Below are 27927 nucleotides of genomic sequence, written 5' to 3'. Positions count from 1 at the left end.
TATTTATTTATTTCCTTTTTTTGCAAAAGAGTATTAATGACATGCAGCCACAGCTAATTATGAAATCGTTGCCCGAGGATGTCTATTTAGTTTATGGAATTAATTGTGTTTTGGGCATGTATTTCTTAGAGTGATAGGTTTAAATAGGTTTATTATAAAACTGAATTATCCTTTAAATTGACTACAAGTAGACTACAAGTCTTCATGAAAATAGCAGTCCATGAAGAGACAAGAAAAAAAATGCAAATAACAATTTCGAACATTTCCATCACACTACTGGAAAACCACAATTCAGAATGTCCTTGAATATCAGGGGCGGATCCAGAGTTATTTTTTGACAGTCTTCCAATTTATCTTTGTTGATCCGTCCTCCATTTTTGACCGTCTTCCGACAGAAAAAATTAGATACCCGTCAATGTAAACTTGAAAATCTGACCGTCTTCCGGAAGACCCAGAAGACGCCCTAAATCCGCCCCTGAATATGATCTCTGATGGAACTATTATGTGATTGACATCAGTCTGCCATGTCTGAAACATTTCACATAAATAAGATGTAGTGGAAACAAATGTCAGAAATGGAGATGATGAAGACGGGAGCACAGACAAAAACTTCACTGATATTCATTAGCCAAGAAAAAAAAATAAAGATGAAATTCAAATTAATTATAAGATAGACTGACATCTTAATGCTTCTCTGATGTATGCATCTTGTGTAACAGTTCCTTTCAAGATTGAATTGACTAAAAGTACGCAGGGTTTTAAGAAATGTCCAGCTAGATATTGTAATGCTGATATATTTATTTCTGAAATTAGAAATTGGTAATTGAATTGTCTTGATAGCATGTATGTCTTACTGAATTTGCTAATCTGACTTAATTTAAAGTCAATGTCATTCCAATTTTCCAAGATAAAAAATGTTTATGAAATAAACCCCATGCAGACAAATGACAGAATAATGATGGTCAAATGCAAAGGAAAAAAACATAACTTCAATGAGATTAATTGAAACAGATTCATTCACAATTATAATGTATATTGCACACAAGATAATATATCTCGGACAATTTCCTTGATAATTTCAATCATTGAAGAAAGTGGTGGTATCATCTTTTCGAACAAGTACCTAACACAACAGAGTCTGAATAATAGTGGAAGAGCCAAGCTATTTTACAAATTGAATTAAATCTACCAAATAGATATGGCAGCTAACCAATTGGAATACAGACCAAAGTTATTAGAATGATGCATGTCTTGTTATAAATTGGTTTTGGCTGTGAATTGCAGTCAACTTATGGAGGATGCAATCTTCTTATGATATTCAAGAAACAAGTGCATTTATCGAGCAAGTTCCAAATTTGGGTTTCTACTGATTGCTTATGGCAGCCATTTTAGAGCACTCTAAATTTGAATTTCACACCGGATTAGCAGTGGACATAGACTGCATTCCCACAGATTTTAGATTGATCTATCCCCATGGGGAGTCTCACTAGATTACTGTCAGCTTAGCCGGCTTAAATGTCTGTCCCGCCTACTAAAAGCTGTAAGGGGGTAATTAACTATAGTGCGTTCGGCTGACAGCATTGTATGTGGTTTAAAATTAATATTTGAGAATATTGTAAATTTATTATAGAATTTATTATAAATAGTATTTTCAATTTGTGTCATTGTTTTTGACTTGGAATTCCAGTGAGCCTGTGGAATTCGAAGTTGGCGGTGCTGTTCTTGCATCGGCCCACAGCATTGCTTCTCCAGTTGTTTTGGTGAGAACATCACATACAGTAGTAGCTGAGGTGAACAATCAATCGTTCTCTTCCTGAAATAAAAGAAAAAAAAAATAAATAAAACGCTCTTTGTTATGGCAGCAGACTGTACGTGGCCTCAGACAGGTAATTTATCATTTATAATGGCGGCACGCATGAACAGTCTAGATCTGCGGGCTCTTTCATTATTTGATATATACAGCTTGGGTTGAAGACCGACCTGAAACCTAGAAAATTGTACTATGTTTTATTACCCTGATAACACTGGAGAATGAGTGTTACTGTTTAGGTCTAACCCAGAATGTTTTAAACATGGACACACAAAAATATTATGGACTTTGGGGAAATAGGCAGTAAGTCGATTGCAATCTGATTATGCTAACTTCGGCATAGCCAACAGTTAGGGTGCATTCCCATAGATTTTAGATCGATCTATCCCCGTGGGGAGTCTCACTAGATTACTGTCAGATAATCTGGCTTAAATGTCCGTCCTGCCTACTACAAGCTGTAAGGGGGTAATTAACTTTCATGCCCCCTCGGCTGACAGCTATTTAGCGTGAATCCCCAGGGAGTTAGGTCGATCTAGTTGGATCGATCTAAATCCTAGGAATGGGGTCTTAGTTCTACATCCATGTGCCTCTTGCCTTCACCAAAACTGGCAGTAGGGTCAGCCCAACCTATGTGTAACCACACCTCTAAGCATGCATATTACTTGATTGCAGACCCAGGGTAGTAACTGATGATACGTTTAAGTCAAACTTTCTTTTTATGAATTGATGCAATTAAAAAAAAAAGCATGAAAGGATCCACTACTCTACCTCGTTCTCATTGAGCCATTGAGAGAAGAAAAACACTAGTGTAGTGCCGTGTAATTGGTCTATTACATGATAATTTGATAACAATGATAATGCTGTTTGGCACGAATGCTGTGTTATATACCCTTTGATGTGGGGACTCCAGTAACCAGATGTGAAGGAAGTGGGCACTTTTTATTATCTGAAAAAAAGGCAATGTTTGTGATCTGTCGCCATTGTGTAATATTAGTATTCCATGAGTGGAACACGTAAAGCCTCATACAAATCCAACTTTTTATTATTATTATTAGTACCACCAGCGTGTACGCTGGCGGTACTCATGGTTTTAGTCCCGACCCGTCTCGTACAGCTCCGCCGGCTCCGCCGGCTCCTGCGGCTCCTGCGGCTCCTGCGGCTCCGCAGGATGACGTGGGATACGAGTCACCGTTACCGCTTCTCCTCCTAGACCGCAAGGACCTGTGTCCCCATCTCTTGGATTTGGGTCACATATAATCTCAACTTGAACCCCCAGGTTTTTTTGTCTCAGTTGGTGCATTGACCTGGGCGTGACGCTCGTTGAAATGCACCCTTGTCAAAAATTTTGAAAATTCAATGCTAAATATCTCCCAAACCAATGGAATTATGGGAAAAATTACTACAGATGGCTGACCAAAAGTCATATGTGAGGATTTCAAATATGCCCTTGGATTTGACCTTTGACCTTTATTTCAAGGTCAAACGGGCCAAAATTTTCTAAAAATGGGAATTTTTTGCGAGAAAATTTTTATTTCAGCCGATATTTAGAAACGAAACATATCTTACCTATAATATTATGGGCAGGTGTTACCCTTAGGGTCATCTTTCATTTTCGTGAGTTTGGGGTCAATCGGTGCATTTTCATGGTAGTAGCGGCCATAAGATGCTGAAACTGAAAATTCTCTCTAATTCTGGAACCGTTAATGCTAGAGACCTCTTGTTTTTTTCATTTTGTAGAACTTGTCAAGGGCAACACTGGGGGTGGTGTCCATTTTTTTTTGTTTTTGATACGGCTTAAGCATTGCACTATATCAAAAAATTCAACATCCAAAATTCATTGGTGAAAATAAAATGTGAATTACTCAAAAATTATCAGAGTTAAGCCCTTAGTTACTATTGAACTTGAATAGGAAGTCATATACTGATAATCTAACTGTGACCTTGAAATTGACCTTTGACCTACTTTTCACCATGAACTGAACTTTGCAAAAATTATCTCCCGTATATCTTGAAAACTGGCAGAGATACACCCATAGTTACTATTGAACCTGAACAGGAAGTCATATACTGGCAATCTAACTGTGACCTTGAAATTGACCTTTGACCTACTTTTTATGATAAACTGTACTTTGCATGTTTTCTGGCCTCTTTATCTCCAAAATTAGCAAGGAGATACCCATAGTTACTAATTAACTTGAATAGGAAATCATATACCATGAACTGACCATTGCATATTTTCTTGCCCCTCATATCTTCAAAACTAGCAGAGATATGCTCAGTGTTGCCCTTACGTTTTCTCTTTTGTCAGCATATATGCAACACTGATAACACATTTCAAGGAAAACTAATAGGCCTAGTGTTTAGAAAATCACAGGAGTGATCAATGTTAGGAAAATACAGGCCAATTGGAAAATCCGCTTGATTGGACCATTTTTATGTTGTTTTTTCTTTTTTTTTTTTTTTTTTTTTGCATATTTTGAAAATTCTTGTTTATTGCATAGAGCTTGTCAAGGACAAGACTGGTTGTGGTGTCCCTTTTTTTTTTGGGGGGGGGGGGGTTCCATTCGAATGCGCTTACTCCAGCTGGTGGTACAATATCCGGAGGCGGAATCGCCTCTCTGATCCTCTAGTTTTTTATTGGGGGGTGGGGGGGGGAGGGGATTGGAAAGCAACAATATTAGGCCTTGATACCAAAGAGAATGAGGGTTTCATCATATAAGTAGGTGCATTTAATGTTTGAACAATTCAGAACATGTATGGGTGTACTGCAGATTTTTTTTTTTTTGTTTACATTATTTTATTTGTGTGTTTTACATGAATGTTGATTGGTACGGGGCAGAGCTATTAACTACAGCAGTGGGTGAAGTTACAGGTAGTTACAGGTATAAGTACAGGTATATTTGTATGGTGTACAGGTGCTATTGACTGATTCACAAAATGGTTGAAATATAAGATCAGTCAAAGAAAAACATGATGATTTTGTTACTGTCAAGTAAGTAGTTTTGTACTGAAGTCCGTTTGGGAAGACTCTCCTTATCGGAAGTAGAGTTGAAGTAAAATTTTGGTAAAGAAAACTTTGTGTTAGAGTTAGCTCAGTCATTGTGCTTTGTTGTGGGATATTCTGATATTGACAGATAAAAAAATCCACTATTTACTAGTATATAGATCCAGTATTTATGTAGAGACATCACCAAAGTGAAATGATTTTGCATTGCTTGCAGTGCATGCTAGCATGTTAAAATAGAGAGAAAGTGGGGATGGGGGTGGGGGGGGGGTCTGCCCAGCCCCGCCCCTGAGTCCCAAATTTCTGCCCATAAAAATACTAGTAAGTCAAAATGTTTGGGCCAGCCAGAGACCTTGTAAGAGTGCTAAATAGGATTACGTTTACCTTGTTTCACCTATTTAAAGAATTGGAATACCTTCAGTTGGGTTGTAGCTCAAAAGAAATGACTACCTGAATGGTGAATGATTCTGAAAAGTAATATGACAGATTCTCATCCCCCCCCCCCCTCCCCAATGGAAAAAAGGAAATCAAATTAGAATGTCAGGTTCATATGAAGGATGATAAATGACTCTCTTTATTTTTGTTTTTTCAACCCTCTTCAAAGGATTTTTAAAAACAGGTTCAAATGACTGTGGGATTCATCTTACAGACATATCATATCTAAATTTAATAACTCAAATAGAATTGTGCCCTTCTGAATGAGTGTTATGATAGGAAAGATGCACGGAAGTAGAAGATCATCTCTTTTATCTCTCTACTGAAAATTATTCAAATTTCAGGAAAATTGCATTGATTTTGAAACTCTAGCATGCATTTTAGGAGTGGCTGAATGGAAAAAAGTAAAGACAGATGGTATTGGAATTCGTAGCTTGAAGTGCACAACAAAATTGATGCTGACATAAGGTTCATCAGCAATATGGAAAAATCATGTTTACATTGTTTATTACTGTGTTTGGAATTAACCATGAACAGGGGATTATTCCTAAGAGAGAGGAGACAACATGTTATTGATTTGTTTTAGTGAGAATTCTTTGCCTTGTATAAAGAATAATTGTTGTTTTCACAGAAACAAGCCTTTTGTTTTAGATGATTAGTTTCAGGAATTTTTTTCAGCCAATTTGGACAAAAAAATACCTGCCAAATTGAAGGCTGTGTTAGCCACAGCGCAAAATTGTATTCAGACACATAGCTTAAAAATGTCAAAGCAGATTAGGTACTAGTATGAAAGTCATCCAAGAGAGCTAAAACCAAGGCTGTTGGTACCACAAGTGTTGTACACTAGACTAGAAAGATACATGTGCAAGAATCTGACTATGTTTGGGCTTACCTTTTTGCAATTAAGGCCACACTTTTTTATTTTTATGGATGACATCCTCTGGGTACCCCAAAATCGGTGCGAGAGGGCAAAAAAAAAAAAAAAACAGTCCAAATAAAGAAAACTGCTTAAGTAAAGGAATGCTGTCAGTACACAGCTGGAAACACAAATTTAACCACAGAAACACGTATCAAACTAACAATATGTCTTTATCCATGCTCTCAAAATATTAAAGCATTGTGAATACTTCGTAGAAATGTAAAAAAAGTCATGAATTGATATACTTCATATTACCAAATCTATTTAAGGTTATTTCATGCATTCATTTGGTATAGCAATCAATAAAACAAATATCAATCAAACAGTGTGTCTTTATTTGTATTCTCAGAATATTAAAACATTTTGAACACTTCACAGAAATGTTTAAAAAATGATGCAAAGATATGCTTAATACTACCAAATCTATTAAAGGTCATTTCAGACGATGCCATTTTGTCAACTTCAACTCACACGAAGCAGCTAAACTGTCAGGTGGCCTGTCCGACCTTCAGCCCACCAAATACCTCGACGCCCTTGACGACCCTTTTTCGCTACAGAAAACCTGGTATTAATGTGCTGCTTTATACAGAATGTCACAGAAATGTTTCAGCCGCCGCCAGCCTTTCGCACAATTGTAAAAAGGTGATATCTCCATGCCCAATATCAATGGCATACCAATCCAAAACGATGGCGCCCGTTCTCTTTATGACTTTTATTGTTGTGTAATTTGAAAGTAATCCTAGAGATGAATTTGACAGCAAAGTGGCCGCATTTCCACGTGGCGAAAATACGCATGCGCAGAAAGCTCATTTCCTTGCAAATTCAATAACAACGTTTGCGACAACCGACTTCGTTGGGGGCTGGGGGGGGGGGGGCTTTTTTTTTTTTTTTTTTGGAGAACGGGCGAAAATCCGTGCGCGCGCAGGATGTCATCCATAAAATTAAAAAAGTGTGGCCTAAGGTGTAAATTCAGGTGCCAGGGTCATCTCGCTTTATTCCTATTGGGACAGTTTTCTTTCACTAGGTTCTGCCAATCAAATCAGCAGGGAGAAAGGGAGAAGTGGGAGGAGGGGGGGTCATGGCCCTACCCTCTTTTTAAGAACTTTGCTCCAAGGAAACCATGTGCTTACTTTGTCTTTGGAATGCTGTGTAGTGACACACGGCAGTGTCTAGTGATGTGTCCTAATTCATAAATGATCTATTTGGATTAGAATAGTCTAAAACAGACCAGTTTAAAAAGGTGGTTTATTTAATGAATTGTGGTGGTTAATCATCCTTGATGGAAATAAGATGAATTACTAAGATACCAGGGCTGTATGCTGGAAAATATGGAGGGGAAATGAATGTTAAATAGGTAGGAAGTAATGAGCTATTTTAAACATTGGTATAAATGTTGTATATGTTGTGTAAGGAAAAAAGTAGCTAGCTGAATATGTCAGGGAAAAAAAATTAATTTTCCACTACTGTTGTTTACTATTTATTTTGAAGAGTAAAACAAAATTGCTCAGGGTTAACATGGTGAGAATACTATGTGTGGGACATTTGAGTGATTAGATTGACCAGCTGTTGTAATGATTGTAATCAAAGAGGGCATTCAGAACAGTGGACTAACAAATGTGTAAATCAAATATGGCTGACCCACTCAAATGCTTGTTGTGTAATCCATGGGAGAATCTATTGTATGGGAATTGTCTAATTGGGAATTAAGCAGCAAGCATTTCAGTGGGGTTGCCATATTTGATCCACAGATTTGTTAGGCCGCATTCTCAACGAATTGAGCCAGGCTTTACAAATCCTGAGAACTAAAAATGGCAGACGTACATGAAAGAAAAACCGCCTAATCTTTTAATAGTCTCTCCGCCTCTCACACGCCTCCCCACACGTCGTCCCTGCGGGGTACAGTAATTAAATCTCGGCCCCGTTCGCCATGCGGAAGCTACCTGAGAAATATTAACTGCGCATGCTCATCAGTTAAACTCGTGGTGAAGAAAGCATGGCGGCTGAAGGCGATCGAAGGAAAATAGCTCTTCTGTTCTATTATCTTTCAAAACAGAGACAAAAAAGGAATGAATTGGCCCGTAGAGCAACAATGAATCGACTATCTACGGAGATAATATCACCAGAGATATTCATGGAGATATTCATGTTCGGAGCCGAGATTTAATTACTGTACCCCGCAGGGACGACGTGTGGGGAGGCGTGTGAGAGGCGGAGAGACTAATAAAAGATTAGGCGGTTTTTCTTTCATGTACGTCCGCCATTTTTAGTTCTCAGGATTTGTAAAGCCTGGCTCAATTCTTTGAGAATGCGGTCTTAGTCTGCTGTTCTAAATACAAGTGCTCAAAATTGGCTGAACTACTGTGGTACTAAATTAAAGCATCTCAATTAGACTATGAATGTGCCTTTTAGTGAGCTACATGCGTAATGCATGCTCACTGGTTTGTGAAAGAGAAATCCATTAATTTTCAAGTGAAAAAAATTTCAGAATCAATATTGAAGTGATAACCAGTTCTTTGGGTAATGTAGTGTTGATGATTTATTAACGAGATATGGTTAGAAATAGCTTTTCCAAGAACATGATATGTTACTTTGTGCAGTCAGTGGATTAAAACTTGCAATCCTTCATGCATTTTCTTGTAAAGTAAAATATTGAAGCTTGAGGACAAGCCCCTTTCAGAAATGAATTTTGATGAATAGCAGTGTGTCCTTTAATTCTTTTCAAATGGAACCATTTTGGTTCATTTTTGATAAAAGTCAAACATATTTTATAGAAAAAAAAGGGTGAAGAAAGTTAACTGGGGCCCTTTAAAGTTGCCAAAAGTGGAACCTTGATAATCTTCCGATTCCATGCCAATTGTGAACTTGGACTTCTAGCATTCATTATTGAACAAAAGATTAATTATTGATTCATTTTTATTTAATCACAAGTAATAAATTGCTGATTGATAATGAAGCGAGAGAGGGAGAGGGAGAGATCCTCTTTCCCCAGTCAGAGCTATCTTCTCCTGTCACTGTTCTCTCACACGTATCATGCATCCTGACTGCGATGTGTGTATTAATCTCTTCATTACGAAGGGACTCCCATTGATTCTTAGATCTAATGGAGCCTATTTTAAGAGATATTTACATTGATTTTTTATGAAATTAATGGCCATAGTCAATAATATTAGCTTCAGAAAAAAGATCAAGAAACTACAGCAATAGCTGTAATGTGTATAGTGTGTCCTATCCTTCTGATTTGGTCTCTGCAGGAAATAATGCAATCAGTTTAAACTCTCCCCTACTGTTTGCTTGTGCCATGAGGTCAGCATTGTCCTCAGATGAAATATGGCTGTAGCTGACCACCATTAGCCACATAATACCTTGGTTGACCATTGGTCATATTTGGCTCAAAGGTACCTTGGTCATAATGACCCCAAAGGACAGTTCTGACCCAGAACAATAATCAAATACCAAGATAGTTTAGGAATCAATTGTTGGCCTTGGTAATTGAAAATGGTCAATCATCAAATAGCATGAGAAACCATACAGACCAAGTCTGGCATGCAAATGGACCATCATGGTACCTTTGGACACCACGATGGCAGCATTGTTAAAACAGATGTCAGGCTATCTTATCAATTTGAAACAAAACTTTTTATTTCATTTGCCTCTGTGCAGCTTCTTAAGTCTACTAGTATCATATTGTTGTTCATTTGAGTAGATATTGGATAATGTGTTTAAAAACCACTGGAGTAATTCTCTTCGACCGAAACAATTACTTTGTGACACAAGTTGAGAAGGCCTGAGTACCATTCAGAGAAATTGAAATAAGGAGAAAAGAAAAAGCAATATTCTTCAAGCAGGGTTGACTGTATGAGTCTTTTTGTTGCATGCCAGTTGGAGGCCGAGGCATTTGTAGAAATTGCCATGTATATTTCCTTGAAATTGGCTCATTTTCATGGTATTAAAGGGAGACTTGAGCTCTGGTAATGAGCCATGGTGGGAAAAGATCATGAGTAATTTGCAGAAAAAGGAAAGAAAAAAGTATCCTGCAGTGTAATTGTAATCACGTTTCATTTTACGTAATCATCATAGAGCGGACTGACACATGCATCATTCTAAATTTGAGTTTTTCTCATTTTTTATCTGTAATTCAAGGTTAGTATCAGACTTCTTGTTATTCAGTTATCTTGTACATAGTTAATAGTGATAAGCATTTCTAAAATTGGCTTTGCTTTGCCATTTTAGATGTTTATACTTCCATTTTAACCAGTCACATAAACCCTAAATTTAGCTATAAAGCAAAAATTTTGTATTAAAAAAAAACAAACAAAAAAAAAAACAGCTTTTAATGCCCATCAAGAGAAGCAATCAAAATTATACTTCAATACCATTCACAGAGAAAGCAAAATGAAAAAAAATATCAAGGGGAAAAATTATTCTATCAAGATTGATACTTGCTGATCTTTTTGTTGCATGCAATTCAAGAGTATCAGCCATTTGCGTAAATTGTCATGTAGAAGTCTGTGAAATTGGCTCGTTTCATGATCACTTATTCCAGTCTTGGGCTGGGATATTGAGTTATATGCAGGGAAGGGAGAGAAAAAAAGTTCATTTACATTTGAGGAGCTGTGGCTTGGTTCACAAAGAAGCTATAGGTTTAAACTTTTAGACCCAAATGGTTTAAACTTTTAGACCCAGGTTTTCGTCCACTTTGGCACCAAGTAGATTTAGCAGTATTCCAATTAAATGACATAACATATCTCCTTTAAAAGATGAGAGGCATGACAGTTGTTTCAGATAAACACAAAGTCTTTTTAAGAGGACTTGGGGAAATCTCAGGCTATAGCCTTTTTATGAAGCTGGCCTTAGAGACTGCTACGTATGGCTCATTCTTGATGAAATTATCACTTTACATAGGTCGATCCAACTCTGCAGGGACTCTCGCTGAATGCAATCAGATTAAGAGATTAACATGCCTTTTCTTGTTCCCAACATATTTGTATTATACTTCAATTACCATTCACAGAGAAAGCAAAATAAAGCATTGCTTTTTGTTCAATGCCAAGAAGAGGTGTGTTAATCTGTTAATCTGATTGCACTCAGCAAGAGTCCCCGAGGAGTTGTATTAATCTGAAGTAATAGTTTTATTGGGAATGAGCCCTTGGTAGTGTATTCATGGCCAGTTGGTATAATGACATGGGTTGGTATCACTGACTGATCTAGTTATTGCTGTAGATTTGAGCAATTTCCATTTTTTTGTTGATATGCAATTCTAGATTCATGAAAACGTCTCCTTTCTATGCAGAAACTGGTTGCTGCTTTCACTCTTATTGTATTTTGGATCAGTTCTGAACTTATGTGGGGTACGTTTGGTGATTTTTTGAAGGTTATAGTGCATGAAGGTGTCTTGGTGGTAAAAGTCGATTGCAATAGGTCTCAGCTGACTTATTGGCCACATGCTGTGAAAATGTCCCCTTGAGCTTCCAAATGGCTTTTTATCAGATTGACACAAGTTCAGACCCAGACTTCAATTCAATTTTTGACTTGTGTGTGTAGCCTGTGTTTAAACAGTCCGATATTTTCATTTTTGCATAATTGCAGAATTAATAGCTTGATTCCTGGAAATAACTTTAATCAAAGGAACTAGAAAGTGCAGATGAATTCAGAAAAGAACTCCCAATATTGAAGTATTGTGGAAGCTTATTGAGATCTGGTAAGGGATCTGGGTGTTGATATAATATGGCTGCATTCACAACCAGTTGATCCATAGACTAACTGATCCATGGATCAAATATGGCCGATCTACTTGAAAGTTTGCTGCATAATCCTCATATAGACACTGAATTGATTCCCCCAGGGGATTAAAAGATAAGCTTTCTGTTGGGTCGGTCATATACATGTGATCCGCGGATCTGTTATTCTGTGGATCAACTTCTGTTGTGAATGTGGCCTACGAGTGTCACCTTTTGCCCTTCTCTTAACACCTCCTGTGTTAACCTTATAATCAAAGCTGGTCTTAGGTTGAAATGGTTGTCACCCAGGTTGAACTTACACAGAAGGATCAACAAGGAAAATGCCTAGAGCTCTGCTAATCTTTTCATGGAAACATACTTGACTTCAGAATATTGACAGACTACTGGAAAATGAGAGGAAGTACAGGTCTCCCAGATCTTGAAAGAGATACAGGGAAGAAATTTGCATTGGCAAGTGATCGAGAAGAAGGTCATCGCTAAAATAGCTGCACAGTAAGCAAATAGTTTCTGAAGCAATTTGAAGATGCCTGAAGAGCCCTGAACATTCCCAAAAAAACAAACTGGCAATTGATCACTGTCTATTTACCAGAATTTCAAGGAAATGAAGGGGTAAAACGACTTTGACATTTTGGTGGCAGAACATTTAGCATATAATTTCTTCCAGCAGTTTTTGTAAGACTGCCTAAGTGTCTTAGCAGAAGGTGAGGGTCTGATAATGAGGCTTGTCTGCATGGTGTTTTTTTTTTTTTCCTGAAAGAAAATTTTAGGATGTAAGATCTGCTAAGAATAGGAGACATTGGGCCCTTTCCACATCGAGTTGTTCATGTATCAGTATTGAAATACCGTACTTTGGTAGATTGACAAATTAATAGAATGGTTACTTCTGTTACATAAGAGACTTGCTAAAACAGACCCCTCCCCACCCCCACCCTCCATCTCCCCTACCCCATGCTTAGCACAGCCAGTTGTAGGGATTAAATTTGAGCTGTGTATTGCCAATAAGACTTTCTGTCCAAACAACCAAAAGGCGAATTTGTGAAAGGGAATAAACCCACTTGTAGCGTTATTAAATGTCAGAACCAGTCTAAGTGTTTCAGTCCCAATAATTGTACTGGTCCATGTAAAAATGGCCTTAGTTATTAGTGGTATTGCTACTGACAGTAGATTTGATTGTTATAAGCTGGATTGGAAATAACAAGTATTTTTAATGATTTACCACTAGGGTACTGTGCACGATCTTGTGTCAAGAAGGTTTTTAAGAAAAAAGTGTTGACAAACAACTGAAATATGTGGAAAAAATTCCCCATTTTGAGCAATTGCCAAAGATAGCATTTACTTTAGATTGTTCAAACTTTGGAATTTCTAACTAGTAACCAGAATTGAAAAGTAAAAGCATGTGTCAAATCTTTTTCAAAATATTAATAATCGTAAGTAACTTGCTGCTATTGTTTTATGTGAATCAAAAAGAAAACACCTCTTTTGAAAAAATCTTTTGAAGAGAGAGTTCTCTCACTGTGATGTTTGTCTTATTTTAGAAGTCGCTGCATCCCACACTTAGCTGGTATTTGACTTGAATATTGAATAGCATTTTGTTCAGTACAAAACACTTGAAGGTTTTACCAATCTCCTTGTATGATATTTTGTCATCAAAGAACTTCAAAAAGGTTATATGTACTCTGATGCCATTGTTTGCTTCAGTTTGTCGTTACACAAAGAGGACATACTTGAAATGAAATGCTTTGCAAACTGTTGTCAAAAGACACTTCCTCGAATTTTGAAGGTTTTTGATACTTTTCCTTACCACCCGTGGTGACTGTTGGTTCTTCAGCTCATTCAAAGCACAGTATATAAAGAACATGCTTCAGATCAGTTCTTTCAGGTTTCACGCAGCCTGAACGAAACTCATTTTCCATTGCTTGCCTTTGTATGCTTCAATGCAAAGATCTTAAGTTTCTTTCGTTGACTTTTCACAACAGTGCAGTAAAGTCGTTTCCATGACCATTGCTCACATATCACATTTTGTATTTATGCAAACAATTCATCTACTTTTCCTTTTAGCTGGAAATCAGCTAAAAAAACCATCAAATATCAAATATCTATATATTGTTGAAGGCTAATTGAATACACTGCCATACATTGAGTGTGAGGAAATATTGGTATTGTGTGGGCCCACACCCACCCACACTCTAGTTGTCTCAAGGTAGTGATGATGATCGAAAATTTAAAGTACTTGACAAAATTTTAGCTTTTGGCTGCTGATTTTAAGTGTTATTTGTCTTTTTAGTGTGTTTTTAAAGATGCGCAGATGGCTTCAAAATGTGGTATTTTCAGTTTCGTTGTTTGTGAAAGTTTTTTTTTGGCTATGTACATTGCAGTTCAGTATTGTACAATCACTGGACTTATATAACTCTTGTGCACTGCAAGGCAATTTTATGTGAAGTGTGAAGTGCCGATAAATGGTATTTTGAATCTGTGCCAAGGGCAGATGCAGACAATTTTTTATCATTATTTTTTTGCCACAAGAAAATAATTTTTCTTTTTATTGTTTGTACAACATTTAAGAGCACAATTAGTTTCAGAAGACCAAGTCTTTTTTTTTTTTTTTTTTTTTTGCTTTGCTTTATTAATGTACTTAAGGTTGTATTATCAACTTTGGCCACATAACTCTCTAGTCCCAGGAGGCACGATATTTATGCCTGATGTAACAGGCATAACCTAAAGATAATTGAATTATGTCTATCTGCTTTTTTGTTTGAGAGAACATGCTCTGTTTGGTTTGATCCATTGTGAATTTTAAGAAGGAAAAGGCAGAAAGCGCATTGCAGAAGATGTTATGCTGAGACGGAGGGAAGGCAAGATTGTTTAAACCGACTAGCAGGGAGACGCTGACACATGATTGTATGGTATTACAAATAGCAATATCAGAAAGTTGTCAAGCTCTACTTTTATTTCTTTGCAGGTAGCTTGTGAGAAGAAGAAAAGAAAAGCTGCATTTTTATACTGAAGGCATTAAACACATTAAGGTGAGCGATTTTACCAAAAATACTTATAGTAGTTACTGAAGTGGACGCATCACACAACTCATTGAACACAATTATATATTTATTCCTTTTTTTTTAAGCAAAATTAAATTGCCTTCATTTGGTGAAGGGTTTTTTTTTCCAAGTTTCAGTAATATCATTATTTGACATATTTTCTTTAATTTTACTGTAATTTTTTGCTGAAGAAGTGTTTTCATTTTTTCTAATCGGAGTCTTCCGTGATCAAATAAAGCTTTTTTCTGCCAGGTTGCCTGTCTAAAACTGATAGCAAAAATCAATATGGCACTTGAAAGCAGCGTGAACTGATGTCTGCTGCTGATGGCATGTCTTCATTTTTTTTTTCATTTTTGATTAATGATGGCCTTATTTTCACAATTTGAGTTGAATAAGAGGAAAAAAGCATTTCTCTGTCATTTTTCTAAGATACTGATAAAAGTTAAGATCTACTGTTATTGTCATGATTCTGTGTGGTGCAAAATGTATGGGTGGTGTTCTACAGTCTTCTAAGAGAGCATTCACATCGAGAAGAGCCTAGGTCTAGCAAGGCCGAGACCTAAATATGGTCTCTCAATGACATTCATTGACATTCATTGAGAGACTATTAACAGGCCTACCCAACTACCAGACTCGGCACCGAATGATCCTGAATTCACCGGTAGATCAGACCACACTACACGTTTTCAAGGTGTGTATCAGATCGCATTTCACAGTATCGGACGTGACACCGCTCTTGCCTAGTACGCGATGTGATAGTGACAATTCTCAGCGGGGTTGAAAAGCATTGCATCACCACTCAAAATTTGTTCAGGGTATGATACTGTGTAATGCGATCTGACACACACTCATCATTCGGTGCCGAGTCTGGTAGTTGGGTAGGCCTGATTAAAGGATTACGTGGTCTTTCTTTATGGTCTTGGCCTTGCTAGACCTTGGCTCTTCATGATGTGAATGCTCTCTAACCTTACATATCCGACAGTGATAATACCTCAACAAAATCAAACGTCTGACTCATTCTAAACATCATATATTTCAAGGTAGGTGATATTGTTTGCTCGAAAAATATGTCCAACCAACACTTGGCATGCAATTTTGTGTTTATTACTTTGGTGTCTTCAGATTTAAAGAAAAATTACCATTCATAATGTCACATGAGCAATATCAATAGCCGACATTTTCTCAAATGAGTAGGTAAATTAAATGCCCTTCACGTATCCAAGTTGACCAAGGTCACCAAGGTCAGCAGGTGTCAGGGTCAAGGCCAGTAAGTTTAGCATCTTTGAACTTTGTTTGAAGACTCAAAAAATAGTAAAATACAATAAACTAAAATAAACTTAAGTAGAATGAATCAATAAAAAAAATGAATGAATATTTTAAAGGCTCCTCAGATTCCTTGCAAAAGTGAATACGGCAGATCTTTGTAAGATTTGCAGTCAGTTGTTCTAAAATCTGTTTGAAATTTGAAGAAATTGATGAGATGAAGGTTTCTAAATTTACACCCAGTAGCAAGACACTTGGAATAAAAGCTGTGTGTATTGATTTAATTGTCAGAAGAAAATTCAGTTAGATGGGTAGGGTGCCAAGTCTGATAATTTACTGATGTCTTTGTTTATGAATAAAAGTCTTTATCAACGTCGACTTGGATGTTGGGATTAATTTTCTTGGAAATTTAGCCTTTAGTTTAATAATTTGATATATTCATTTATGTATTGGGTTGTCAAATGAAATGAAACCATTTATGCTGAGTTTAATTCTTAGTATTTTATCATTGGGACAGTCATGTTTATCAATTTCTGTTTGATAATCGACTGAAAAGGTGTTAGAATAAGGAATGAATGCTTTTGTTTAATTTGATAATTGCAGAGATAGTGTTGTGATAGGAGTCAGTCCATACTAGCAGCAAGGCCTGAACCTGTTTACTTGAACAAACAGCAAAGTTTGTACATATGTTTGTTTATAAATAAATAAATAAATAAATAAATAAATAAACTCAAATGAGTAAAGTAACTTTATGTACGGTAATTCTCCAATCTATACGAACGCCGCAATAATTACGAACGAAACGTTTTTTCTCTGAATCTGAATTTTTTGTCTCCGTTCTGTACGAACGATCGCTAAACTCACCTTGGGCACAATTTAAATTTTCCGAACGCAAGAAAGTGTGCCCAATTGAAACTCGCCCCATGATTCGTCAAAGCGAGTTTTCAGACCACCGTTCCAAACAAAGGAAATGCCACTTGACAGGAGAGATTGTTATCATGTATTTGTGCTGTTTTTGAATGAGACGATAGAAGGACTCAACCTGCCCGCCGGCAGCTGCAGGCCAGTTTTAAAACCCTATTGTTATTTAGAAATTATTGAAAGCATCAGTACACATAAATTACTTACTGTTTATTATCATTTCTTAACTTCTGCCGGCCGACTGATCATCAACATCCACCATCGGTGTTTCACCGATAACTGGTTTCCAGTAAAATCTATAAACGTGAAACCCACGCAGAACAGAAGAGTATGAGAAATCCATAGTCAATGATCGAGTTTTTCTTTGTTTTTGGTAGTCATTAGGAAATTAAATTTTTTAAGAGGAGTTCTGTCTTGTATTGTATTTCTTTTTCTAATTTGAGTTGTGATAAAGTTCATGCTTTTTTGTTTGTTTGTTTTTCCTTGTTAAAGACCTTGTCTCATGAACAACTATTAGGTAAACCTTACTGATATTGGTGATTGTGAAAAATAAAGGTGCCGTATGACTTTATACAAATTTACCTGCAGTTTTCTGTATTTTTTCTGATTAAGTTTACATTGATTGCGTGCAAATTAATATGCTGTAAAAGACTTACATAAATAGACGTGAATTGAGCTGATGTTATTTTTCATATCAAGTATAATCTCTATTAACGTCAGTGATATCTACTGTGAGGAGTTTCAAGTATTTTGTTTTGGCGGAAGAAATTTATGTAGGCCAAATGGGGTGTGTGTGACATTATTAATATTGCAGATTTTCTATATGTGAAATCATATTAAAAGTAAATACGCATTAAATAAAATATGCAACTGGATACGCAAATATTCTTGTCTGTTTTTGACAGAAGTTGGGAAAAACGATGTTGTCCTGTCTTGGTAAAACATAACAGGGAAAAACGATGTTGTCTTGTCTTGGGAGAAATGTACCTCTTTAGTATGAAGGAATTGTTTCTTAACTTGAATTCCCGACTTTTGTTTAGTTTGTTTTCATTCATTGCAATATCGCAAGAATAATTTGTTTGTGCTAAAAGCTGATCACAGTGATTTAATCTGAAAGTAATGCTTACACTTAGCAATGTAGGTAAGTGGAGATAATTTCCGGTACAGCCGTATTCCATTCGTATTTCAATGGATACGAACGCGTGGCAATTTTTAGCAGACTGAATTTCAAGCCTTACGAACAAAATGATTATCTTCCAAAAATAATTAATTTTAATCGTTCGTATAGATTGGAGAATTACCGTATGTGACTAGACAATCAGATTGCTATGCTGTTATAGAAAGGCATACAAGACCTCTGTGGTAGCAAAAAGAATTAACTAACCTGGAATTTCAACATTCTTTCCTATGTCACAGAGGTTTAATTAATGTATGGTAATGACCTATAAGCCTGTTTTTATGTACAGACCATTAGGGGTGGACCAAGAATGGCCTTGTTTTTCAATGTCTAAAATAGCTGAAGTGACTCACATTCGCAAAAGCAATGTATATCCTAAAGGTAGATTTCCTAACAACATACTTTTGAAAAAAAGGGCAGTCAAGGTTGGTCCTGGTATTGGTACTTGAGAGAGTTGAAGGACAACTTGAAGCTGGATTACTTGTGGAATGGTGGATATTTAAGTATACTCTCCAGTTAAAGTGCGGAAGGCTTTTGGGATAGTCATAAATCCTTTAAGGTTTAAGCACTAATATGATGAGGTTGTGCTCTTTTATTGTTAAGGATGTCAGACTTAAGACACTGAAGGTCATCTTTAAGCTTTTTAAGCACTGACCACACCATACCTGATGGATATGACATTTTGGAAAATGATGAAATGGATTTTCTGGGATTTCTTTGCATCCAACCTGTCATTGGTGAAGTATTTAATTTCGTTTAGTAAAGCAAAGTCATCTGCTTTTGTTAATAGTTCTGACAGACTGTGGTCAGATGGGGTTATCTTATATCTTATTTTTAAACTAAAAATGATTGAATATCAAATTGTTCGGATGTTTTTTTGAAAAATGCTCCACAGGGGAAACCCTTAGTTATAATATGATATTGCTCCATAATGGCATCTATAATTTAACTAAGTGCATTTGGGTTGTCCATTTTTATTACTGCGGACAGATTTTGGATAGAATTTAAGCTACGTGTGTCTTAAAGTTGAAATTGGTTTAGCATGTGACTTGAGGTGATGTTGTTAAAAAAGGCGCTTATTGAAGAAATTGTCTGGTTAAATCTGGTATTGTTTAGTGTTTAATCTGACTTAAGTGATTTTAGACTGGCTACCCTTATTACTACTGTCAGTTCTTATTTTTTTAAAGTTAAAGTTATCCTTAAATTGAAACTGTTAATACTTATCATGCTTTCAAAAATGCAATGGAGGTCATCATTTTTAATTCATTCGTTTTTTTTTTCATACTTGATTGTTATCCTAGTAGGTCTTTAACTTTATTTTTGAAGTGATAGTTTTGTCATCTCCATTGGATGACTTTGTCATGATTTCACTGGTTCTACTATTTGTCCAGTTTTGTGCTGTTGTTACCTAAAAGCTTGTTTTACTAGCAATAAAAATTGACGCCATATCTTAGTGTTATTTTCAGTGGCAGATCTAGGTTGGCAAAAACTAATATTAATACATGTCAGGTGGACTCTAATGTACTTCTTAAATACACTGGTTTCCCATTATTGTACCACAATAATTGATCGCTCTAATTTAATGGAGCGTCGCCGTTTGTTGGTTTCCCCCCAAGTTTTGATTGACAGGTTGTGGAGTTAAAAAGGCCACTGTTAAGCTTGACACCCACTGATCAAGACGGCTTACCTCACATCTTTAATTTCAGAGGATTTGAGAAGATTTGAAATAATAAGCAAGGTTTAGTAGGTACATTTGATTGAAGGCAGCAAGTTCAACCAATTACTAACAGATAAATACCTGCCAGTTCATGACCTTTCTATTTCAAAGATTTGCAGTGAAGGACATTTAAGATAAAGTAATTGGTTTAAAAATGACAGGTATGGATTTTTTTCAATTATGCATCTATTAATAAGGTTATTTTGAGCCGGAAACCCTAATAATTGAAGATCTCAGACAAAGCAGAGTCTTGGAAGATTTCCAAGGATATATACGTCCATTATAATTTGATTGTAAAGGAGCATATGTATGGCTTCTGGGAGCTCTCACATGTAACCTTTGGTTTATTAGGTTGTTTCAATTTGACTCCCCTTTTTATGAAGTTTGATAGAACCTCTTTCTGATATCTTGGTAATTTAATATTGGGTTTTAATTTAAAGTATAATTGTATTAAAAAACCCACAATGAAATCTTTTAAAGGTCATATGGGTTCACCTTTAAGAGAAAGTCTCAATATGTACACTGGACTGTGATAAAATGTAAAAACAAAAATAAATTAGAAGTGATACAAGGATTAAAATAAGTGAAATATTAGCAAAAAGATGCTTAAAGTAATCAGTAAATAGAACATAATTTTAATTCATTTACATGCAGTCAGTAGAACCTGGCAAGGAGCTGAGCTGCTCGGCTCCAAGGCTGGTAGCTAAGCTTTTATCCCACAGTGTGAGGTGGCTTTTATGTCATGATTCCAAGAAGAAAACAAAGACGGATAATTATTTGAACTACAAAGGAGACAATTGAATCACCCCTGCTGTTGCTGAACTGGGGTTTAATGTTAGATATGAAGGATACATTACATTTCTATCATTTTTCATAGGATTTGATGATTTTAAGCAGGAAGAAGACTCCCACGTGCCATCCTACTGCAATTCTGCCTTTCATTACTGTTCAGACAAGGATGTTTTAGACCGAATACTGTCCCATCTTGTCTTAGTCAGGGACTTTACCCCTTGATGCAACAGGAGAGAGAGAGAGAAATCCAGGGTGACTTTTTTTTACTGGCATTCTCTCTCTCTCTCTCTCTCATACGCACGTGCCCACACACACACACACTGAACTTAAATGATGCACCAGCTAGCTTAAAATCTCAGAAAGAAAAAGGCTATGGAAAAATTGTGTCCACATCTTACTATATTCAGTAGTACATGTACATCATGCAGTCAAATTCCCCAGCTTTTGGGATGAGTGCTGATGCTTTCATAGCTCCCAACCAGCCCCATATGGCTGCAGTAGTCCAGTTGAGGGTGTAATATGATAACATCTGACAGTAATGGGGAATTAACTGCTCTTGAATAGAACCAGTTTTTTGGGGTTTTGTGTTTCTCACCGAACAATTTGTTGACTTGAAGTGAAACCAGACTCTCCCAGGCCGCATTCACATGATAGTTATGTGTACAAACCAGACTCTCCCAGGCCGCGTTCACATGTTGGTAATGTGTACAAACCAAACTTTCGAAAAGTAGTTGTTTTGGAGGTCTTGGCATGATGTAAAGCTAAGATTGGGTTTCCATACTAAGATCGAGCGATCTCTCTAAATTGCTTTCGGCTTAAGTGGCTTAGATGCCTGGCATGCCTACTAAAGTTGCTAAAAATATTAATTACCCCCTAGCAGCTTCAGTAGACGTGACAGACATCTAAGCCGCTGAAGTTGATTGCAATTTAGTGAGACCCCCTTGGAGATGGATCAATTCACAGTAAGTACAATAGGGTCTGGGAATGGTCCCTAAGCCTTTTAACTTTTCTCTATGCTCCATGAAAACAGGCTGTATCTAGACTAGAGACTAAATGGAGGATGACTTCATTTCTCAAGTTCTGTACCTGAATGCTTGCTGGACACAGAACAGAAATGGGCACAGGGATAGCCAGAGAAATATCTTTGGTATCTAAGGAAAATATCTCTATTTGTACTTGGTGCTGCATCTCAGCACAGTGTGAACATGGTCGCGCTGGCAGTTCAGCTTTGTTGACTGCAGATGAAATGGGACATTTTGATTTTGATCTTGATTTTGTTTTGACTCAAGAGTTAATGGAACGTGCAACCGTCTCTCTCTCTCTAGTGTGTGTCTGTGTGCATGTATATGTGTGTGTGTGTGTGTGTGTGTGTGTGTGTGTGGTGTATTGCTTAGTGTAAATGTATAGAAAAGTTGGCTGTTTTACCTGTTATAGTTTTTCAAAGTTCTATAAAGGAAGTTCTTTCTGCATACATTTATGGTGATTGCTTTTTATAAAACAAAGAAAAATGTAGATTGTTATACCTATACCAAAACATGTTCTCCTACAATACATACTACCACATTCAGACACACATACACACACACACTAAATTTTGTTTCTGACCCAGCTCACTCCAAGTCTTTATCCCCATGTGAACTAAAAAACATGGTACAGAAATATTTGAAAGAGGACATTCGGAGTGGACAAAAGAAGCAATTTAAAGAACACATCAAGGTTAAAAGGCTGACAGAGGTCTGTCTGCTTAGATAGCTGCTCTCTACCAGGGCCACATATTGAGTTCCCTTGGTGTGAAATTGGCATTTGTGTGTTGAAGTGCTTTTGATAAGTTTATGTGAATCTTGTTGCCAAACAATATTTTACTTTATCATTAAAATTGCTCATGGTTCCAAGGAATCCTATTTGAATAGAGCACAGGGATACATGTATCAGCTGCCCCACCCCCATCTTTTACCAGGTCATTTCACCCCAAATCTGTTTACATATAGATCTATCAACACCCAATGGTCTGTTGGCCTTCAGCCTGATGATGCTCTTGTGACAAGGGCAAACAAAACATAGCTGTTTCAGTAAATTTTTCTTCCAAAGTAAATGATTATTATCACAAAAATACCAGTAAATGTTTTACTTGTTAAATTGCCCTTTGATTTTAACATTGCCTTCAACAACCTGTTTATTTACTATTTGCATGTTCAGCAAATGCAAAGGTTGGAAAACAGATTTAACCTTCCATCATTTATTCTATGATTATTTCATGATTATTCTAGTTATTTGTTTCGCACGTTTGCAGACACGCAAGGTGGTAGGATTGATGAATAGAGTAATTCTGTAAATTTTCCAAAAGGCTAACTTATTATATTATTCTTCTTTTAAAGATTCATATTCTTCTTCTTTTTAAGATTCATCATTTTCAGACACTTATAACATTAGACCATTTCACACAAAGACAACTCATTTTTCATAACTTGCAAATTGACATTTGAGAAAGTTGTCAATAAAACATTATTTGACAGAAGTTACTTATATATTTTGTTTGTATTGATTGAGTGATTACCATGCATTTTGCAAGGCATGAAAATAAGGATGTTTCTGTAATAATGGCATTTGAATTGCTCACCTTTTCTACTCAAACCACGAGGCCATTTCTAATACTTATATTGCATGTATAGTCTAAGGCTCTATTCCCATAGATTTTAGATCGATCTATCCCCGCGGGGAGTCTCACTAGATTACTTTCAGATAATCCGACTTAAATGTCCGTCCCGCCTACTACAAGCTTTCAGGGGGTAATTAACTTTCGTGTCCGCCCGGCTGACAGCTATTTAGCGTGAACCCCCAGGGAGTTAGGTCGATCTAAAGTAGGTCGATCTAATCTATGGAAATGGGGTGAAAGCTGACTGTGTCTTTTTCTAGTTCTATTTTGTTGCAAAAATGGTAAATGTTTACAAATGTTTACAAAAGGAACCAGTAATATGACACCCAATGTCTCAGGAAATAATAGCTGTTTTCATCATTTCTTTGTTTTTTTCTCATTCTTTTTTTTCACTTTTTTGGGTTTGCTCCAAGTTGCTTTTTATTACTGCGATCTAAACTAAATTTCCAGTTGCTTCAATCTGCCATCTTTGCTCCTCAGTGTCATGAAATGATGTCAACAACTTCCATTTCACATCTGCACAATTCAAGCCATCTGTTACCAAATAACAGAAAGTCAGATATTCTTATAATCAAAAAGTCTGCCGTCTCAGGCCCTTTGCTTGGGGGTTTAGAAAGAACTGCCCTTTTTGTCAGGGAAAGGTCCATTCTGGGTAAAAATTTGATGTAGGTACACAAAGGTTTCATTGTAAAAGGTCCACTTTTTCGAGGAAAAGAACCCCCCTTTTAAATTTGCTGGCTATGGACCTGCATCTTTACTTTAGAAATTTTGATGTAATGTAATAAAAAGTATCATGTGGCGCAGACAGTAGAAATGGAACATACACACTGAGCTCTGAAGGTTCGAATTCTGAGATCGTTTTTTCCCTGTAGGCTATTTATAGTCATCAGACGCATAATTAGAGTCTCTGTGTTCATTATTGGAATAATATCCGAGAGCTAGTTGACTTTCCCTCTTGGTTGAACTCGGCCATTGTGTCAGCTAGGCCCACGTATTGAGAGGGACACATATTTCAACATCATTATTTGTACGCCTGTGGCCAAATGAAACAAATTGTGTGAACTGCTGAGCGGTGCCCCGGTTTTCTGTTTGTGAGTTTGCAAAGAGATTTCCTCTTGTAGTTGAAGTAACCAAGTTCTTGAAAAAATGTTTAAAAAAGGGGGTTGCAAAGTGAAACATTCTTGTAAACCAATTGAGTGAAGCGTAAAAAGCTGTAGCAGCACACTTACAGGTATATAAAAAGTGCAGTTTTTAAAGTTTAAGATGTAAGAGCTTTGCTACTGTTAAGTCAGGGGTAGAAATTTGAGATAAACTTTGAGTGCTGGGAAGTGAAGTAGTCGTAGAGGGGTATGTTGAAAGGATTTTTTTTTCTCAGTGAAATCTCAGGTAGTCGGCATATTCTGCGATAAGTGGTGGGTCTGCGGGGGAAAGGGGCATTAGTACAGGCACTTCAAAATTCATTGCTTAAAGATCTCTGGTATATCATCCTATTATTAGTGTGACAGCTTTTGGAGTTACGAAATAACTGTGATTTTAGTTTTTTATTTTATCATTGCTATCAAAAATTATTTTCCATTTTTTTTCGGTGGTCATGACAATGTGACCTTCATAACTCTTCCAAGAAAAACACCTAGAACTGTCATGTGATGGTGAAACTTAATTAGCTGCAGCTTGTTGAGTAACAAAAGTATCACAGTGAGTGATGATGTTATTAAAATTAATGAATCAGAAGTGCCCTGTCAACTGTAATCATCATTTATCATGATTGCACCCTGAGAGTCAGAGGACTGATTGCAAATAACTTATCTTAAAGTTTGCCTTGTCCCCTGTATTCATCATTTGTTGTAATTATATCAAAAATTACAGATAAGAGGACTGGTGGTAAAGAACTAACATTTGCCTTGTCTGCTGTAATTATCATGATGTCATCACATCATAAGACTGATACCAACTTCCACCGAATCAACGTGGGCTTATCGTTACTGATAGTGGAAAGAGATGCTCCTATTCTCCCAATAGACATGATTTTTAAGTTTTTTTTTCTCAACTCCAAGGTAGAGGGGGATGGGCTCTATTGATGACATCATCTTGAATGTGTAGAGGTAATGAGATAAAAGAAGGAAAATTAGAAATATATAATTACAAAAAAAAAAAAAAAAAAAAAAACATAATTGAATTTTCAATATAATGATAATTAAGAGTAGTGGTTGTGTTCTCTCCATTTTGAGACCCCTTTTCTTCATACTAGAGCACAAGATCAGGGGCGGATCCAGAGATATTTTCTGACAGTCTTCCAAATTATCTTTGTTGATCCATCCTCATTTTTGACCGTCTTCCGACAGAAAAAGTTAGATACCCGTCTATATAAAATCTTGAAAAGACTTGAAATTCTGACCATCTTCCGGAAGACCCAGAAGACGGCCTAGATCCGTCCCTGAAGATCTCATTGAGAAAAGAAACTGCTCAAAACAATGACTTTGACCTATTCAGAATATTAATTGGCTAACGTTTGGATAATAAGATAAATTTTCATGAAGTTTTTTGGTGAAATTTTGACTTTTCATTAATTGGCATTTTCTAGATGTGACTTCTACCTCCCATGGGTCTGAAACCCCTTGCTACTAACATGACTTATTATTTAACAAAATTAGCCATTTGTGTGCTACTGAATATTTTCTTACACTGAAAAATTTCAAAACAGCTTCTTTTCGTGTTATACTCTCTTTGAACACTGACCTTAGTTCAGAGATACTTCCATAAAATTGCCTTTCTGTTGAAACTCCAATCACTGCTTGATTGCAAGTTAAACAACAACATGCAATCGAAAGGGCTTTAGGAATATTAAGTTACTTTGAAGTTTTGGTTTCTTTAAATTGACAGCAGCATGCGTTTTGGGGTAATGGTGTTTTGAAAAGTGTACACAGTAGCAACTGTATGGATGGTTCAGGTTTATTCTCAACACATTGGTCAGTGTAGAAAATGTAGCATTTTATACGATGTGTCTGTGGGTTTTGGGTGTGTGTGTGTGTGGGGGGCATGCATGCATGTGGGTGTGCATATGTATATGTGTGTATGGAGGGGGCAAAGATATGGAGCAGTGACTCCCTTTTTATAAGCAAATATCTTGGCATATTTGCTATTATAAAGGGAGGAAAGGAAAAGAAAAATTAGGCTTGAGAGCTATTTCAAGTCACACTCACATGCGCGCGCACACACACACACCTCAAGCACTACGTATGTATGCTGGAGTCTAGTGTCAACAGGTAAGTTGATCTGCCTCCCAAGGAGGGTCAACCCTCTTGACATTATACAGGCCTGAGGACACTTGCCACCACAGAACTTAACACCAAACATAGGTCTTAATTTCTGGAATGAAAATTGTGGGCTATGTTAGTTCAGAATGAGGCCCTAGTAGAAGTCCCCTTAAATAGAGTAATTTTTGGTCTGAAGCATCATCATGCATAAATTTTTTTTTTTTTCTGAAACTGACCCTTGCCCCAACATCTCCCACCTATACGGTACATCCACCACAATCCAAGTGATGTTCCCCTCCTATGTTCTCATGTGACTGATACTAGGGTCTGTTAATCCGAGGGTTCACTATTCCAAAGCGAAATGTCTGCTATCCTGAAGGTCCACCATTCCAAGGAGCTGCTATTCCAAAGACACAGCAAACTGGATGAAGATAGCAAATTTCCTCAGAAGACTGTATATATATATATATATGTATACTGGTAGCTCTATTTGTATAGTGTGCCTTTTTGCTATCTTATGCGTACACTTTTCTGCGAGAATTTGTTATCTTTGTGCTGTTTGCATTTTATCTGTATCTTTGGAAAAAGTGGACCCTTGGACTAGCGGAATAGCCGACCCTCCTACATTTGGAATAGCAGTCAATTTCAGATCAAGACTCCTTTAGTTTTCAGAATAATAGACCCTCAGCATATAGGGCACTCCCTGTTCTAAAAGGTATTGAATATTATATGTGAGCAAACTTTCCGTGGAATAGTGGAACTAAAATGTTTATCCCTAGAGCTTCAATATGAAAAAAGAAATCAAATTGTTTCCCTTAGGCTTAATAACATCTATAACAAGAAGAGATTGTGTGACACTGTAGATATGACCTAAATCAGTTTATGGCTAAATGTAAAGATTGCTAATTTCTTAATTTTGGTGAAAAAGTCATGAAATATAAAACAAAACAAGGAAATGCAATTCCATTAAAAAAAAATGTGTGGGAAGATTTGTTTCTGAAATCTAGAAATCAAATTAAAGTAGATAACCCTTGGGACAGAACAGTGTAGTGGAGACCAAATTTACCCTGAAAACCATAGCATCAGTCTGAACAGATATTAAAATAGCTGGAAGGTATGGTGCAGAAAAGGAAATGGCTTTTAAGGCCGTAGGTGGTACAGTTAATAGATTTTCCTAATATGAAAGAGAAGTAGATTTCTCTGTCAAGC

General features: G+C 36.6%; 1 protein-coding gene and 1 long non-coding RNA gene across 6 annotated transcripts in view; one reads left to right on the top strand and one right to left on the bottom strand.

Moving 5' to 3' along the window:
• The window catches only part of LOC106165238 (zinc finger CCCH domain-containing protein 10), an 89308-nt gene that overhangs the window by 5666 nt on the left and 55715 nt on the right, over positions 1-27927 (top strand). For 3 of the 5 annotated variants that reach the window (XR_001238664.2, XM_013543351.2, XM_087012454.1), the window contains one exon: positions 14866-14929. The gene's annotated coding sequence lies outside the window, so the exon portion shown is untranslated. Of the gene's footprint in view, positions 1-9869; positions 10309-14865; positions 14930-20161; positions 20181-27927 lie in introns of those variants that run through there. The other 2 variants (XM_087012455.1, XM_087012456.1) reach the window with 2 other exon arrangements.
• On the bottom strand, positions 1640-26292 carry LOC147761637 (uncharacterized). Its single transcript, XR_015334428.1, has 3 exons — positions 26201-26292; positions 25359-25551; positions 1640-1813 (listed from the first exon to the last, which is right to left on the bottom strand). It is a non-coding gene; the product is annotated as an uncharacterized LOC147761637 (long non-coding RNA).

The sequence above is a fragment of the Lingula anatina genome, chromosome 5, assembly GCF_051362555.1.
Source record: "Lingula anatina isolate TDL-2025a chromosome 5, LinAna3.0, whole genome shotgun sequence".
In the NCBI taxonomy this organism is placed as follows: domain Eukaryota; kingdom Metazoa; phylum Brachiopoda; class Lingulata; order Lingulida; family Lingulidae; genus Lingula; species Lingula anatina.
This window is presented reverse-complemented; position numbering and strand designations above follow the sequence as displayed.